We start from the raw sequence: 15642 nt of genomic DNA, 5'->3' as shown, positions 1-15642 counted from the left end.
AGTTCTGCACAGTCCCAGGAAAATTCCACAGAATTAGGCACTGCTGGGATCTCCAATCTGTCTTGGGAATTTCTGGAGTCTGTTTTCCAGATAAATTAGCAATGCACTCCCTGCAAAGGACTTATTGGACACCAGAGCAGGTTGTGCCTGTGCCACATTCATAACTCTCCTCCCTGTGCATTCCCCAGACCTGGGAACAACTGTGTGCACCCCAGTCCCCATCAAACTGCTTTCCCAAAGCTGATCCTGCAAAGGTTTCAGTTGCAAATGCTGTATCATGTTACTCACTTGAGAAGCACAGGCTCCCTCTCCAGTGGTTGCAGGCACTCTACCTGTGCAAGCAGGTGACAGATGAGGTGCAAATTGAATATACTGTGCACTCAGGAATAGCTGTTTGGTCAGAGGGACCTAACAAACCTTGCTGTGTCTGTAAGATATTTCCTCCAGCTGCTCCTTATTCCCTACACACACCCAGTGAAGAGCACCTGTTGGGGTAAAGTACACACACCCACTCTGTAACCCACCTGGGAGATGTAAAAGCTACCAGAGTGCTCTAATGCAGCAAAGAAATGATTGTTCAGCAGAGATCAGTCAGCACAGCAGCATCAGAGCAGCACTGGAGGACCAACCTGTGAGCATCAAACCCATCTGGGCTTCACTTGGTGAACTACAGACAATGGCAAGGCCAACTCACACCATCAAAGGTCTCTGAAGGTTCCTGTCATCACCTGAGCTCCACCTACACAAGTTCACCTGTCACACACTGCAATAGGCACTACTGGCTCTTTACCCATCTCTAATCCAGACCTTGTGCTGGCAGAGGGAATTACTCTGCACTGACTCTGCCCCACCAGAGGATTCCCCAGTCCATGGAAGCTCTCTCCCTTAGCAGCTTAGCCAGTTTTTCTGGTTTGCTTTGCACTGACACAGTGGTATGGAGCAGGTGGTGTGGCTCCCCTGGCTGACTGACTCTTACTCAGCTGCCTAGGAAAACTCAACAATAAAAGCAAACAGGAGTCAAAAGACCAGATTCAGAAAGATTTGCCCTGGATGGAGAAAAGCCAGAGAGATGGTGTTGCAAAGAACTTGGGCCAACATCCAGAAAAGCCCATGTGGCAGAAGTTACCTTTTCCTCACAGTCAGGAGAAACTTCTAACCAGCATTTTGTTTTATCTGCCAGCCCAGGTGCTTTCATTGATCCCCTAAGCAGCAAACCTGTGCACTGCAAAGACATGCTTGGATCAGTGCTTTCCCTTGCCTTAGTTTCAAAGGTGGTAATTGAAACACAGGCAAGATTTAATAAAGGACAATAGACACTAAAAGCTGCAGCAGAGTGGAGATGGCAGCTCAGCTGAGCTCCAGTTCAGAACCCCCACCTGAAATCCATTTGTCCTCCACAGCTGAGTGCCTGAGCACACTGCCTAAATACCTACACATGGCATCCAGTCTGTGGACCCAAAAGAGTTCTCTCCACTCTTTCTGCTTGTAAACATAAGCAAGCCCTGCATTCCTTGCTATTAAAAGACATGAGCTGGTGAGTTACTGCATGGATATAGCCCAGAGGCAATCATCTCCCTTTGCTGTCTAAGATTTACTCTTGTTTACACCTGCAAATCTTTTACCCCCTGACAGGTACCAAACATTACCAAGAGGTCTTCAGATTTCTCAAGAGACCAGAGCTCCCAGCCTTCAATGCCGGAGGACAAATCCAATTTAATTCATGATCTCAGAAACCCCGTGGCTTCACAAAATCCCTTATCCCATCTCCTACCTCCAAGCCACACACAGATTAGTCTATGATCCTATTCAATGACCAGAAGAAGACTGATCTATCTGTCATAAAGCCTGCTGGCCTCTGGCAAGCCCCAGGGCTCAGGAAGGGCTGGAAACCACGCAGCCTGGTGTACTCTTCTCCTTCTTCCCATGTAGGCGGGAGGAAGGAGAAGAGTAAGCTGGGGATTTGTCCTAAATGAGCTTTTGAATTGTCCTTGGGCTCTTGTGTTCTCCTGTGAGGGGATCCTGGGCTGTGCTGGGAGGGGCTCTCCTCTCCCTTCAGCTGTTCTTCCTGCACATGGAGAGACAGGCCAGCTTTACCAGCCTGTGCCACCATTGCCATGCCAGGGGCAGGGATTTTCCCTCTCTAGCTGGGAACAGAATGGGAGGCAAGAAGCCACACGCTTCAGGAGGAGCTTGTAGCCTGAATCTGATATGCAAAGTGACCCCAAGAGACATCAGAAAGCATCCCCCAGCACCAGAAACAGCAATCTATGAGAGAAAAGTCTTTCCAGTCATAAGTTTCAAAGTGATTTCTATCTGCATTGCAATGAGTTTGCCACGGGCAGGGGTTGGAACTGAGGAGTTAATGCAGTGCAGGTTTATGGTGAATGAAGGCTTCTGGAGCCATAACTCACTGCAATTGACAGGAGCTGTCTGCACTGCTGTGAAATATGCACACCATAGCTGCAAAACAGGAATCCCTGTGAGCATCACAAAACAAACAGTGCCTTTTGCTTCCAAGCACAGCGCTTGCTGCTCCTTCTCACATCAAATAAAACCTGGTAGTTACATCCAGAGCTGAAATGACGTGTGAATAGTCAAAGATGCCTCTGCAGCAAACCAACCGAGCCCAGGGACTGCGAGAGGAATGCACGTGAGGAGCAGCAGAGATTCCCATCCATGCCTCACTTTGATCACAAAACACACAGAGCAACCAGTGGGCTCAGGGTAATGAAAATCATCAGGCAATTATCATTTCTGTCACCCATTTTCATCACTTCATTTTAAAACAGGGGCCTGTGGGGGCAAACTGGCTTCACTCCATTGGCTCGAGCGCAATCGTCCCCCTAAGATTAATCTGTTTAAAAAATGCATCTGTTCTGTGAATAGATCTGCTTTTAATGGCTAAAGTGGACTTACAGCCTTACATATATATTTAGGAGAAGAAGCTCAGTTTTTCAGTGAGGGAATTAGTGAGGGGATGTTTTCTGGGATTGGTGAGCCATGGATTAATTTGTTAGAAATAAAGGTTTGTGATGTGAGATTTCAAATGTTTTGTACAGAGGACTTCAAGGCAGCAAGGGAAACACACCGAAAATCTTCAGTTTCTCAAAATGTGTCACCACATCACAGCAGAGCCATCCTGCAAAGACATTTGGGTTTGACAATGTATTTGGTGGATTTGTATATTCTGGAAGCTGGAGGAATCTATGTCTTAGAGGAATGTAATGGTATGGTGTAGATTTCTTTTACAGAGCTTCATGACCCAAACCCAGTAATGTTTAAAAATTCCATTTTAGGACACCACTCTAAAACAGCTCTATCCTGCTCCTATGCAAAATAAAAAGTATCTTTGAAGGTATGAAAGCTGAAACACACTGAGTTGTCTGCTTACATCAGTAGCTGTAGGGGACAATGTTAGAAAACAAATTAACCCAGCCAGTGCCAGTCAATTCTCACTGCAGCTGTAATTAGAGAGGATTTTTTCCCTCACTCCTTTCCCTGTTAATGCTATTGAACATTAATATCTTCAAGGAAATATATTGGGAAGCAAAGTCTTCTTTCTAGATTATACACAGTGAATGTTTTTTATTCCACCACTGACCACACGGATACAAAGTACGGCCTTTGGGAAGGAATGTTCACCAAGTTTCTTGTCTTTTGGCAGTGATAAGTGACAATTAACCCCACCTGGCCCCACCAGCCATCTATCCATCACCATCCCTGAGACCTGTGAAATCCCCATTCCTGGAACTGTTCAAGGTCAGATTGGATGGACCTCTGAGGAACCTGGTCTGATGAAAAAGTCCCTGCCTATGCAGGTAGGTTAGAACAAGATAAGCTTCAAGTCCCTTCCAGGCCAAGCCATTCTAAGGTTCTGTGGCTCTCTGATTTCCCCTTGGCTGTGTTCCCCTCCCAGCACAGGCTCCCATCTTCAGCAGAGCTCCCACCAAGGAAGGTGCTGTGGAGCTCCAGGCTGGCAAAGCAAGGCCTGAGGAGATGTGGGCTGGGGCATGGCATGGATGGAGACAAGGCAAGAGGTGGTATTGCTAAATAGAGAGACTGAACAAGGTTCTACCAGATTTTTCCCTGAAATAAATCTTGACATAGCCCTGCCTAAATTTTTGGACCCAGGATATTTTACATTCCTTATGCATTGTGAGGAGCAGTGGAAGGCTTTGCTGTTCATTTCCTGAAATAATGGCAGGACTCTGCCAATCCTCCTGCACATTGGGCAGTTCCTTATTCCCAAGAAGGGACCTGCTACATAAAACATGATCACCTGAGGTGCTGTCAGTGAGCTCAGTCAGGGGAATTCAGCCCAGACAGGACATCATTACTGAGCCTTAACTTATACATTTTGTTAGCAGAGCCATTCAGCTGGCTGGCTCCTGTGTGAGTGGTGAAGAAAAGAGTGAAGCATGATTCCTTACCCAAAATGCCTGGAACGCCTGAGTCCAGCCCTGCAGCCATCACTCCCACAGCTCTTCCCTTAGTTCCATGTGTGGATGAGGTTGGAGGACTTTTGGGATGAGACCTCAGGTAATCCTGACCTGACTCACAAAGCAAGAGAAAGGAGCTCACTCCAATTGGCTTGGGAGGCAGTGCACCTTGCCAGAGATACCTGATGCCAGTTTCTTTGAAAATAAAGAAATCATCAGCTTTCTGATTAAGTTTAGATACTCTGAGATGGGCAAAGAGAAATGAGTCAAAGCTGAAGACATCATCCAAAAGGAGTAGAAGAGGAAGGTAGAGGTCAGGACAATTTGTTTTCATTTGGAAGTTCAGCTGAAAGAGATGTTAAATTGCAGGAGGTCAGTGTTTGCAGCTTGTGGACCTTTCCTCTCTCACACAGCCTGGATGCTAAGTGAAAGCAAACAGAACTCTTCGCTCTTTTTGAACCTGTTCGTGCACTACTCAAATCAGCCAGGCTTTGTTGTGAGCCTCATTCCCAGGTGGGGACAGAGCACAGCCCACAGTGCAATGCTGAGTCTGATGGCAGCAAAAAGAGCATTTCTGGAACGTGTCAGCTAAAATATTTGAACAAGCAGGTTTTCAAATCCCAGTGTGGACAGAAGGAGCTGCTTTTTAGCAGGTGTTAGCAGGAAAAGATAAAGCTGCTCAGTTGAAAATATGTCATCTTTCATTTGGAAATGTGTCAGTACAAGCGTGTTAGCACCTTTGTGCCAAGTCTGGACAAGCCCTGGAGGAGGAGAATGGCTGAACTAACAAGGAGAGGGAGGTGGAATATCTGTGGAGGCAGCTGAGTGCTGCAGTACTTTGGGTAGGAGAGGGAAAGCAGCTCTCCTCTAATGGGAGCATTTTTAAAACCAAGGGATTTAGGAGTTCACAACTGCCAAGATTTTTACACCTTCCTCAAGCACAGTCTGAGGATGCTGTTTGAGGCAGAACACATGAAGATTTTTCTGCATTAGGATTCCTGAGGCTGATGCTACTGCGGGTCCCACTGGGCTCTGCAGCAGTGGGACCACTACAAGAGCCAGAGACAGAGAGGAAAGGGATCACCCCTCAGGAGCTCAAACTGATCTCTGCCAGATCCTGCTGCTATAGCTTCTTTTGGCATCCAAGCTGGCATTTTGCATCTTACGCAGCCACAGCAAAACCCAGCCCAGGCATCTTCATGCCCCCCATCAATATCCATAGCAGAACTTCAAGCACAGGGTTAGACTGGATGGATTTTCTCTGTGCACAGCCCCACTCACTTGGAACTTACCCAAGCAGCTGCTGACACAGCCCCGAGGAGACACAATAAAAAGGCAGGGGAAATGTACAAATTCTACTTAATATGGAACAAGGGATCAGTTAATCTGATCCCTGAGGAACTCAAATGTATTTATTTTCATGACAGTGTTCCAAGAAAAGAGGTTTCCTACCTTGGATCCACACTCCCTCTGTGCAGACTTGCCCAAATACCCAAGCCAGCTCTCAACCTGCTGCTTGCATCCAGATTTTGTGTATTTTGAGCTATCTCTCTCTCTGGCACAAAAAGATGGGTATAAACCTAAGGTACAGAGACATCTAACAGCAGCAAAGACAATGTGAGTTGGGCTGCTCTGATTTCTGTTCTGTTTCCCATGGTTCCACTCCCATTACAACAAATCCAGTGCAACACATCAAGCAGGGGATTACTAAACACATTCTTGAAATCTGAATGCAGTTACAAGTAATAAATGGCTAAAGCAAATGACCCAGTATCCAGGACAGATTTCTAGAGCCATATCCCAACCCACAGACACAGGAAGAAATATTTAACTCGAGTACAGACTGAGCAGAACTATGAGAATATTAGTCCTGATTGTCCTCCGATTACTAGCACAGCACTAATTGCTGTCATGGCAGCTTTCAGTTCAGCTTGCCCCTCTAGGTCTGCACATTATCTCACAGTTTCCCAAGCAAAAGCACTGCAGCCTTCCCAGCTTTGCTGCACAGCGCTGCCAGGTTTCCTAACACTCCTCTCCATCCCCAGTGCCACGAGTATCCGGATCCTGCTGTGCCAACCCCACGCTGGGGCAGCTGTAATTGTGTTGCCACAATATTGGATTAACAACAGGGTGACTCTGAAGGTACAACTTGTTTTTAATTTCCTATTTGATGAAAAAAATATTTGCTGAAATCAATTATGTTTTCATCATATTTAAGAGGGTGATCAAAGTTCTGTTACTGTGCATGCCCAGAGCTACCTTCTCCTTGGATAAAACAGGAAAAAACAATTTCCTGCACAAATCCATTTGGGATACATGAGTTCCTTGAGCAGGGAATTCTAACAGCATGAAATGTCAGGGCCAATTGAATGTGGTGTGCTAACATGATGCACAGCAGCCACTGGCACCTTCACCAAAAACACATCCCAAGTGAAGCTCTCAACACCATGGCAGCCATGGCAACATGCCAAGAAATAAAAAACTGGGATTTGGCTGCTTCCTCAGGGTGAGGGAACTCAAAAACATTGCTTTCATGAGCCTGCCTCAACTACTATCCTGAGGAAAAGCCTAAAGGAGAAACCTCCAGCACAGGAGTCAAGATATCTTTGCAGCCCAGAAGTTCCCAGTGCCCACCAAAGTGAAAGCAGGAAAGGAAGAGCTTCCTGCAGCCTCCTGACTGCAGCACTGAGCCCTGGAGAAAAGTAAAATCAGAATAGTTTTAAAATCAGCCCTTTAGGAAATACAAGATATCCTCAACTCTTTACTGTGGTGGTTTTAACGGAATGACTCAGACAGACACCAAAATCCCCTGAAATATTTTGTAAAGGTAATACAGGGAACTGTTTTCAAAGAGCAGACAGTGAGTGTACTGGGTGCTTAACCCTTTCCAGCATGTCTGATTTCCACTGCTTTTAGGAGTAAAAAGTAATTTTCAGAAGCAGATGAAGCCACTTCCAAAGAACACCCTTTTTCCTGGGACTGTGGAGGGCCAGTTCAAAGAGCTGCAATGGCAGCAGTGCCACTGTAGAGGCACAGCAGAGTGGCCATGGGGACCAGCAGAGCAGGGCCAGGCTGGACTTTCCTCTGCCCACAGCCGGCAATGGGATCTCTCCCCTAAGAGCCCTGGACAGGCCATTGGTGTCACTGTGAAGGAGAGGAGAAAAAAGTCTGTGGTCATCCCTGAGCCAAAATTCCTTTTTCTTTGCATAGGAAAAGTTCTCAGGAGTTTTGGAGAAACGGTACAGGAGGATCATGCCATCTTTGAGCCCAGATGAAGGAACACAGCAGCGCCAGCTCAGCCGTGGATCCAGGCCAATATGCAGGACCCTACAGAAGAGGGAGATTGAGTCTGAGCACAGGAACCAACCTGTCAATGCATTCATGCTGACAAAAGACCCACAACCACCTCCATCCCCAGCATGATGAGACACCCTGACCTCCTGCATTAGCTCAGTGTGTCCAGGCAGCCTCAAACACACTGAATATATTCTCAGCAGAAGAGAACCCCTGTTTTCAAGTTTTTCACTTAAATACACCATTCAAAGGGTGAGCTTCACACCACAATCCATGGGGGGAGGTTAAGTTACTTAGCCCAAACACCATTCCCACACAGGAGGCCACATTGGTCCTTCAGAAATGCAGTGACTCAAGCAGATAACAGGAGCTCCCTCCCCTGGGACAAGCAGTTCTTCTGAGCCATGTAGGAACAGAATTAAATATGTGGGAAGGGCAAGACAAAGCCAGGGTGTCACCTCTGTGGCTCTGTGTCAAGGCAAAGCAGCTTGCCCAGCACTCTGGGACCTGAGAAGGGGCAAACCCTGTTACCACACCAAGCCATCCCCAGGTGCAGGATGAACCTCAAAGAGCGTAACTGAGCAAGGTGTACCTCCCAGAGTAAAACTGAACAAGATCTTCAGATACTGTGGCCTTTGTGTGGCTCAGTCCTTTCCAGTGTCTACGTGGTGGAAAGAAAGCAGGAAGATTGAGGATGTCATTGGTGACAAGGCAATGGAAACTCACAGGGGCTGAATGAGAAAAATGATGCAGCATGAGTTGTTTAAAGCAAGGATCATCTTTATCCTTTGCTGTGCAGGGGGGCTGCAGCTCCTGTGGGAGACAATAATTCCATAATTCCTCTATGGTACAGGGGACCACTGTTCCTGACTGGCAAATATAGGAACTCGTGCAATAAAATGAGAGTAATAACAACCAGTATGGCCATTTTAAGGAAACAGAATGAAATGTAACTCACTCAGTCTGAATGTCAGCTGCTGTTTTCCCAGTTTCCTTAATAATGGAATAATTTGTCAAAGGAAATTAAAGAAGTCACATTTCAGAAGGTTTTATGGACACTGGATGAAAGAAGACAGAACATATACATTAAATAAATTGTTGTATTAATAGAGGGGAATGGAAGGGTTATTTTTTCTTTCATCCCCACTTTCTGTGCATGCTCAGCCTTTTACCCAGAGGGATTATCTCTCTTTCCATGTTAACACTAAAACTGCCTACTTCTCTGAAAGATATAATTCAGTGAAACACAAAGTATTGAGCTTGATACAAAAGTAAAAGGATGAAGTTCTGTGACCTCTGTATTTTATAGGGGATGAGACTGGATGATCTAATTGGCCCTCCTGGTTCCACTGCCTGTAACTCCATCAATGGCTTTTTAGAAGGGATTTTTATTTTTGGATCCTCTGCAATTCTTTTTGCATCTTTCCTAGGAGATATAAGACTTAGGGAGACCAAGCTGAATTAAAGATCCATATAACAACAAATAAACAAATATGCAGTGTTTTTGCTGACAAATTGAGGGTACCATGGATCAGCAGTTTTATTATAGTCTCAGAGAGAAAAGATCAAAAGACAGATCAATTCATCAGCTTTTAGTTGGTTTTAGATGGCATGCTAAGGGATTAAGAACTCAAAGGATTTCCCTTCAGTCTCAGAGAGTCTCCAGCACATGTAACAGTTTTAGGTCAAATTATAATAATTAACTTGAGATAGTGTGTTGACTGGAGAGGAACTTTGCCAAAAACAATTTTGCACATCACTAAATACTGACGTTTGAATTCAGAAGGGAAACTTGCTTTAGCTCTCCCACAAGTTCATACAGGTTCAACCATTAAAAGCAAGTTCAGTCCTTGCAAAAAACAAGAGCTGAAATTTGTAATGCTTCCCAATTCAGATGGGGAGTAGTCCCAAGAGGATGATGTATAATGCAGCAGAAAGAATGTTTAAAAATGCATGGGATCATGATGCTGTATGGATATCGATGGCCTCCTAAAAGTCTGATAATTAATTAGCAGCAGGATAGTTAATCAGCGCTTCTGTGTTCTTTACAAGATCTTCAGGAAACTGGGAAATGTAAATGCCAGGGCTTATTTTTAGTAGGCAACTCATCTTTGATAATGATTAGCTGGACATCTGACAGGAAAAGAAAATACTATCTCAGCCCATAGTTGAAATTGTACATTCTTATTGAAGACTTGATGTATCTCAGCCAGGTGGAATGGCCTGGCCACAGGAGTCACTGGGTGATACCACACAACCTGCATTAGACAGAGAAATAGGCTTTATTAAGAGGAAAATCAATTTTAAGATCATATGCAGCAGTTTTCTGAAATAGAAAATATCCTTTTCTTGTTGCTTCATACCCTAATGAGCAAGCACAGGGGAGGTCAGATATCTGCACTGTCCAGACCTAACTCAATTCAATTTTATTTCAACCCACATTCCTCAAACTTCCAGCTGTCAATACTTCCTATCATCCCTGCAGGCTGCTTCACCCCTTTAGAGGAGACAAGGCAGCTGGAGAAAGTCATTTCACTAAAATAAAAAAACACAATAAAACCCACCAGAAACCAAAAAACAGGCATCCAGCCTGCAGCTTGAAGAATTAGACAGTCCAACAATTGCTGGGTCAATCCACATTAAGCCGAACAAAGAGCAGACGGCCCCAAGAAGATGAGTTAAATGGCTCGGTGGCTGCTGCCTGTCCCTAATTCTCTGTTGACTTTCGGCAGCCCCTTGTCACAGGGGGGCTGCAGCGTTTGACCCCCGTTTCCAGGAGCGGGCAGCGGGCTGGGGACACACGCGGCCGCGCTCAATGGGCGCCTCCATCCCCGCGTGCCCCGGCCCTGCCATGGGTGACTGCTCTCCGAGCAGGCCTATCAGCGATTTATTGCCCCTTCTCCATGGCCCGGCAAAGGAGCTGTCTCACAGATGTTGGCATTGTAGTCCATTCAGTGTCACCGTGGGGTTCTCGGCCATTGTGTCCCCTCACAAAGGGGCAGCATTCAGGGCAGGGCATGGAGGGAGCCGGGGCTGGGCCTGAGCGAGTGAGCGCTCTTTGTTGGGGCTCTGCAGCCCCGGGTACCGCTGCAGGCAAGGCCCACAGAGGAGCTGGCAGGAAGGAAGGATTTTCTGCCTTTTGTGGGCTCTTTCTGTGTTATTTTTGTTCTCCAGGACAGCTTTTGTTGCCCAAGGTAATGATCCTTGGCCCTTATTCATATCTCTGCTTTTGTCCGGGGGCCTTTGTGGGCGATGCGCTGGGGGTGAAACCTGCCAGACACAGCGATGTATAGAACTATAAATAACTATCTGTGAGGATATCTATCTGCTAGGAAATCATCCTTGTCAGAGCATTGGCAGCAGGTTGTGTGAAAGGTTTCACCAAGGCACAGCAGATGCATCCCAGCTGAGGAAAGCATCCCCAAACACACCCCACTGACCCCAGAGGTGACCCCAGGGGGATGAGCAGCATCCCAAAGGCTGGCCAGGACAAGGGTGTTGTACCACAGCCATGTGCTGGTGTCCCCTGGGCTCCTTTGAGTGCAGGCACAGTCCTATCTGTAGGGAATGGAAAAACAGTTCCAGGAATGATAAAAACCAAAGCAAAATGCTCCTCTTGAATTTCTGCCAAACCCCCTGGGATCATGTTCTCACCCCTCCTGGGTGCTTCTCCCCTGGTGCCTGCAAAGGGACAGGATGGCAGAAAATATGTACGCACTGGTCTTCAGGCACACTCATATGTAAATATATAAAAATAAATGTAAGAAAGTAAAAAACAGCTGCAGTCCTTAAAAGCAGAGAGATCTAAAGCCTCATCTTTCCCCCCAGTGCCAGCACCAGTTGCATCCTCATCACACTGAAGCCAGAAAGGCAAAATGTAGGGGACACCCGCTCCTCACTGGAGCCTCCACGGATGCTGAGGGCCAGCATTGCTCTGAATCCCTGCAGTTCTCAGAGCTCCCCCCGGGCTCCAGACCTGTGAACAGTTATTCAAGTTCTCACATGCATGCTGTTAAGCATATTTGTTTTTATTTTTTCAGGTTCAAGGCCTCAGAGTGTAAGCTCCGGAGGGTAGGGAGGCTCTGCTGTTCAGACATCTAAGCCACCACACCCACCATGAGGAGGAGGGATTTTTTTTAATATATATATATATATTTTTTTTTTAATCTCCCATCCATCAGCTCAACAGTGAAAATGGTGCCAAATGAAGTCTTTCCACTCATGCAATTTTTGTGGTCTGAAATTCACCACGTGTTTAACCATGACTCCCTGGCCAGTCCCCGCAGCACCCAGGTTCCCAGGTGGTCCCTGAGCCCAGCACCAGCCAAGCCTGCAACTGTTTAGTTTCTAAGCTCAGGGCAGTCAGGCCAGAGTGGATACAGGCCAAATATAATATAGACACACACAAGCCTATACTATATAAAATACACACACACATACACATATATTTTATGTATATGCATATATATATATGTATATAAAAATATATAAACTCACACACAATGTGTGTGTTTAAAATAGAAACCCCCCAACCAGAAAATAAAATATTTTACTGCAAAGTGAATGGATTTTTTTAATGCTTAGAAAAACATGTTAAAATATAACTAGAACGTTAATGAATCCCTGTTCAAATGCTGATGAAATACAGGACTTCTAACTGACTGCACAAAAAAATTTTTACTGTTTATTTATATCACTTCTAATAGGAAAATAAAATTTGGAGTGAAATATTATGCTTGCTACAGAATGGCTCTAAGTCTTCATGGCCCACCAAGCTGTCCTCAGCAGCAGACCTGTGGCATGGAGGGTTTGGAAAACTCGGAGTCTCGATGGATGCAAGCTTGAAAATCAAAACTGAGCTGGAGCACATGAAGTTCACCCTCCTGGTGGGATCCTTTTGTCCTCATGAAACTGTGGACCCAGGCAGTTTCCTCTGAGCCTGGTGTGGGGAAAAGCTTTCCCTTCAGACCAGCACCTTTTTTCAAGCTTTCCCTTTAAACAGGTGCCATCCACTAGGGAGAGCTGCCTGGTGGGCCCACAGGCAAGGTGACCTCCTCAAGCAAAGCACCTCTCTGGAGGTCCCAGGGTGCTGTCCATGATGCTTTGGTTGGAAGGGAGGACCACTGTGCTTAACAGCCCCTGTCTGATGGACAGAGCCTGCTGGGGGCTGGAACCCAGCCAGGAAAGGGTTCTTGGCACAGGAGGCTCTGAGATCTCAGACCTTCAAACAAAAGCCACAGGTTGTGTGGGCAGGTTTCCTGAATCACTACACCCTGTTATTAGGGCTTTCAGCTGGGAAGGAGAGAAACCTGGACTGTTCCACTGTCAATTTAATTATTTTATACAAATGGGAACATCTTTAAAAGTTTGAGTCTGGGAGAGGCTTTGAGAGCTTTGTTCGGACATTTTTTTGGGAAAAGCAAGTTCAAGTCCCATCAAGCAGAGGAAAATCACTCATAGGAGTCTCCCATGTCCCACATGGATAATTTATAAATCTGGGCATGGGAAGGAGTGAGGGAAGCACAGCATTACTGCTTTCTCCAGTTCCTCAGTGGACAGAAATTATTAACTCTTCTTGTGTATCACAGACCAATACAATGCTTGAGCCTCCAGACACAACAGACACCTCTAGTCCTTGCAGAAGTAACTTCCAAAGGCAATGGCAGAGGCTTCTCTGAGGTGGTGAGTGTGATAAGGGCTCCACTGAGCTTCCCCTGTGGTCACTGGCCAGAGATGGGCTTCTCCAGAAGGCAAAAATAACACTGAAGGTTCAAATGTCCCTCCAGAGGGATGTGTCTCTTCTTACTGAAGGAAGAGGGACTCCTGGCCACCAGGGTGCAAAGAACATTCCTTGCTGCTGAAAAAAGATTCATCAAATGGTTTTGGTTGGAAGTGAGCAACCTGGGCAGCAAATCTCAGTTTCCTCTACCCTTCCCCTCATGAAATTCATTAATATGACCCCGTATGATTCCAGTGGATGTTTGTGTGGATGTTTGGTTTTCCTGCATAAAGATTATTCACACACTGACCTGTAACTGGTCAAAGGAGAGCATTAACATATGTAAAGGACTGAGCCAAGCTCTTGGAAGCTAATGGGAAAGAAAACAAACTAATATGCTGACATAGCACTTTAATAAGGAGTAATCAAGAAAAAGAGCAATGTTAACATGACTTAAACAATACATGAATTATGTAATGCTGACACTGAAATGTCTGGAAAATGGTGGGAGGAATCCCTTTTCCTCAGAGTTCAGAAGATGGTGTTCTGGACTAGCTGGGAGGGGCAGCCTGCCAGGACAGGACAGCAGAACCTTTCCAAGTCTGATGAGTAATTAGTTTTCACCAGTTTAACAAAGAAAGCTTTCAGCATGTAGGTACAAGGATGGCACAACCTGAGGAGATAAAAGCAGAAGGCCAGCATGAACAGTAAAAACAGGCCAGTATGAGTCAGTTTGTTATGGCTGATGTAGCTGAGATCAACCAAAGGTGATTTGGAGTTTCCTTAGGTAATCTCATGCAGCAAACCTGGCTAACGGCTGTGCTCTGGATTTGTGCAAGTAGTAATTGATAATCACGGCTGCATCGGAAGGAAAAATACATTAAAAATAATTTTGCTTTGTCCAACTCAGTCTAGAACAATGTAAAGAGTGAGGTTCCTCGGGGGACAAGTTTTTAAAGCAAATTTACTGAGCACAGCTCACATCCACTGGGTTCCCCCACACCCCCAAGAGATCCAGGATCAGTAACTCAGGCTCTTCACCAGCAGTTCTTGCCAGGCACCAACATGTGACCAAGGGTGCAAGGAGAGCAAAGGCATCTCAGCCATCAGTGACTGGGTGGCAGTCGCTCCATCAGGAACCAGAGCAAACCCACTGAGCTGCTGGAAAGAATCTCACTCATTTCAGTGGTGTTTGGATCCCATCCCAAAGGGAAAAGCAATTTCCATCACACAAATATGCCTGCCACCGACCTCATTTATTGCTCCTTTGTTAAATGTGCTGTAAAGACTCACATAATAAAGTTCCAGAAATCGTCCAGTATCAACAGGTTTCAGCTGGAGTGATTAACCAAAGCACAGGAACTTGGAGAGCAAGTGTATTAATGTCTCCTGGCCACTAAATCTTTCTTGCCAAGAAATAAAAGAGCCAAAAAAAGATAAATAATTAGGAAGTCAGAACAATGACTCCGAATCCCAGAAGGGGTTCACTAATTGTTTACAGAAGATAGACTGCAATGAAGGGATGATTAGAAATATGTCAGCTGCAGGACTTCGATAGCAGCAGCAAATCTGTCTTGGCAGGGGAGGAGTAGATTACAGAGAGGCACAACAGCAGCAGTCCAACAGGCAGAGGGCAAAACCCACAGTCTCACAGAGTTTGCAGCCTTGCAAGCATCTACTGTAGGGGTCTAAATGTAAGATGGCATTAGACATATGCCTGAAATTTCACATAATGAGAAACAAATTAAAAAGAATTGGACACATTGTGGAGCCATGGTGTTGCCTTTCAAGCCAGCTGGGGCCATCCATGCAGCTGATGGACCACAGACTCTCCTTGGGAGCAGCACGGCACACTGCTGCTGCTGCTGGAGCAATGCTGGGCAGCAGGGACCCAGGGCAGCCTCTGCTAGTGCAGCCCTGGGAAACGAAAGCAGATTCTGGACCTTCTTGGTGTCTTTCATATTGAAGGGCAGGAGGCAAACACAACACCTGGAGTGCTTTGATTGGTGTCACCTGTGACTATACAGTAAAGTCAATTTTTCCAATTATTTTCGCACATTTGGGCCAGTGTAATACATCGACAGTGATGTTCCACAATCCCTTCTCCTGCCTGGCTGCAGCCCACTGGTCTATTACCATATGTTCCTATATAGAGCTTTGCAGACCTCTACAAACTAAGTGCAGGTCAAG

Source organism: Zonotrichia albicollis, chromosome 5 (genome assembly GCF_047830755.1).
Source record: "Zonotrichia albicollis isolate bZonAlb1 chromosome 5, bZonAlb1.hap1, whole genome shotgun sequence".
Classification (NCBI taxonomy): domain Eukaryota; kingdom Metazoa; phylum Chordata; class Aves; order Passeriformes; family Passerellidae; genus Zonotrichia; species Zonotrichia albicollis.
Note: the sequence above shows the minus strand (reverse complement) of the source record.